The sequence below is a fragment of the Mus caroli genome, chromosome 2, assembly GCF_900094665.2.
Source record: "Mus caroli chromosome 2, CAROLI_EIJ_v1.1, whole genome shotgun sequence".
Classification (NCBI taxonomy): domain Eukaryota; kingdom Metazoa; phylum Chordata; class Mammalia; order Rodentia; family Muridae; genus Mus; species Mus caroli.
Genome location: NC_034571.1, coordinates 109,055,312 through 109,058,487, shown reverse-complemented (window position 1 = coordinate 109,058,487; position 3,176 = coordinate 109,055,312). Strand labels below are relative to the sequence as shown.

The following is a 3,176-nucleotide window of genomic DNA, read 5'->3' as shown; positions in this document are numbered from 1 at the left end:
TGTATACCTTTGTAAAACTTTTTCTTTAATAGGTTTTTAATTCAGAGGGGGGGGAAACACCTTCTAGAAAAAAAAGGGGGATGTTTAATTAGAAAGATACCACAACCCTTTCTAAAACCTACTTGAAACTACATCTCCTTCATCTCGAGAATGTGGTGTGGGAGGCCAGCGGCCCTCAGAGGCAGGCCCAGTTCAGGTGGGTCTGCAGTGGGCTTTGACTGTCTCTCACCATCACAGTTGACTGTGTATAGTATCCTGGACTACATTTAGAGCCTATCAGAATGGCTCAAAGCCAGCCAGATGGTTTTGTGTATGTCCAGCTCCCCAGTGAGGAGGAGGACTGCGGGGTGCTCTCACTTGTCAGGGATGTAAAGATCCTAAATCCTGGATACACCACTGCTTCTCAGCCCACACAGAATTAAGCAGAGAAGCCTTTGTTTGCAGGTGGTGAACGGTTTCCTCCCATCCATTTTGCATCCCCACCTCCGGGAATAGAAGGGATACGTTCATGTCTCACCTGTCACATCCACCATATTCCTCTGTGGATGCTAGGTCCATTTTCTTACCTGTTTCTCTCCTTCCCTCCCTCTCCTTTGCTTTTTTTTTTAAATTCTTTAATTATTACTTTTCAATAGCTTTTGGTCTCTGATGTTCCCTCTTTCAGTAATGTTTTCTTACTTACTTTACTGGGCACTTTGCCCTAGGTCACAGTTTTTAGTTTATGTCTCAAACCTTCACATGAAGGACATTCTTCATAGGCCAAGTCAGCCTGGATTTCCTAAAGGCTGAAAATAGAGCTCTCCATATTGATGTGACACTCCAAGTTCAAGATCCAGGCTTGATTGAAGTGAAGTAAAGTTTGTTTTGCCCGAATAATCCGGGGTTTGCATATGTAGAAAAAGCCCCTTGAAGCAACATCACAGGCTCCCAACCAGAGCATCCAGCTGTGCCTGGAAAGGTTCTAGAAATGAGCTAGAAGTTAGGTGTGGGGTGTCCTTCACATGTGCAAACAGTTGCATATCTTTTGAGTCCATACCTGCAGTCTCCCCTTGAGACAGATTTTCTATTTGATTATAGCCTGTCTTCTCTACTTTTTGGGACAAGTGAGGTTACAAATTGCTGAAGCTATTGAGGGTTCTGTGACATTAATCAGGTTCAACTCACTGTTACAACATTTATTCTTCAAGTGCGGGTGTGTATCAGGATTCTACCACTTCTTTGGTCATCTGAACTTATTTATGCATTTGCATCTCAAGGGAGGAGTGTTGTGTCCACAGATATATGGAATGTGTAGAACTTTGTTCTTGTCTGCTTGGCTACCATGATTAGGGATGCTTGTTAGCATTGGACAGATTCGGGGCAACTCCACTGTGCTCGTCCCTTAAGCACTGGGCTCCTAAAAGTCATACATATCACAACCCAGCCCCAGACCAAGAAATATGGCATGGTTTATTTATTATTTAATACTATGCTATGTTATTATTGATTCTTTAAACCTTTCATGCAATGTACTTTCTCATATTCAACCATCATTTCTCTCACATCCACTTCTACCTCCCTCCTTATGCCTGACTTCATGCTTTTTTAAATAAGGCATTAAGTAAAAATTGTACTGCCCATATACTCTTGGGTGTGTGGCCATCCTCTGGTAAATAGTTAACCTACCGGAGACTACAGGGACTTTAAGGAAAACTGACTCTCCTTCTTCCAAAAGCCATTGAATGTTTCTGGGTTCTCAGTTAGGGGTTTGGCTCTCACACCCCTAACTGCTCTGTGCTATAGCGTTGGCTGGCTTGATCTTGTATGGGTCTAGAATAGGCCATCATAGCTGCCATGGTTTCACAAGGGAAGTGCCCCTGCCCATCATGTCCTCCCTGACCTCAGACTCCTACAGCCTTTCCTTGCCATCTTCCACAGTGGTACCTGAGTTTGGGGGTAGCAATATGGGTATCTCATTTACAGCTAAGAACCTCAAAAACACTTATCTGCACTTGGACCAATTTTGAGTTTCCATGGTAAACACCATCCACTATGCAATATTTTTTATTTTTAAAGTAGTTGTATTTTTAGTGTGTGGTGTGTGTGTGTGTGTGTGTGTGTGTGTGTGTGTGTGTGTGTGTGTGCATTTGCATTATTGGATCCCTTGGAGCTGCAATTATAGACAATTGTGAGCTGACAAATTTGAGTGCTAGGAACTGAGCTCAGGTCCTCTGAATGAACAGCAAAGCCATCTCCCCAGCTCCTAACTTCTGAGTATCTCTCAGCTCTCTCGTGATATTTTTTAATGCACATTTTAAAGAGCCCTCTTGCTTTCTTATTTCATTTTCTTCTGATTAGAAGAAAATAATATTCTCTCTTTGATATCTAATTTACTCACTAAAAATGCAAATTGGTTGTTGATTTTATTAATAGCAGTTTGAAAATTTTAGCAAGCTGAGTTTGCAAAGTGGTAGCTGATGGTTTTGTTGCCTTTCATATTTATAATTTTGCATTCTCTAAGAGGACGCATAACTCATCCTTGAGTTTAATTTGCCATACATACAATTAACACAGATATTTAAAAGAAATTAATGATACCCTCCCAAAGAACAAAATTACTGAAGTTTACTAAATAGCTAAACAAACTTGAATTTATTGGCTTATTTTCTTTAATGACCCTAAAATATGAGTCTTCACTAGCAAGAAATAAGAAAAAAATCCCCGCCCCCTTCCCCTGGCAATCAGCAAAGAAATACCTTGTTGGTAGTGTTGGTGGTGTCCTTCTATCAGTCAGGGGAAGAGCAGATGGCAGTCTTTTGTTCATCCTAGCTTGATGCCTGGCTCGGTGGTCAAAGCTGTCTTATGCCTAGGACTCATAAAAATCAAATCAAATCAAATCCAGCAGTGCAACACGGGAGGAGGAAGACAGTCCAAGACCTGAAGACCGCCATGCCACCGCAGACTGCACTCCAGCGCTGGGTACAGGCTGTCCTTAAACACCTGCAGGACAGATGGAGGATGTCACCCAGGGGCCTGCCATCCTTGTGACCAGCCTGCAGTGGGAGCCACAGCTATGTGCTCTTTTGGGTGTCTAAATGGGCAAGCTCTCCAGAGCATTGCATCTAGTGAGGGGCAGGGCCAGTTATGCACAGCCCTGAACATCCACATGGTCCCATTTTGGTACTCAGAAGAGCAAG

At 42.7% G+C, this 3,176-nt stretch overlaps 1 non-coding gene across 1 annotated transcript; it reads left to right on the top strand.

The window, feature by feature from the left end:
* The first annotated feature begins 2,708 nt into the window (after positions 1 to 2,708).
* LOC115030487 lies at positions 2,709 to 2,858 on the top strand. The gene has a single exon (XR_003836082.1). It is a non-coding gene; the product is annotated as a small nucleolar RNA SNORA48 (small nucleolar RNA).
* Positions 2,859 to 3,176: the final 318 nt, after the last annotated feature.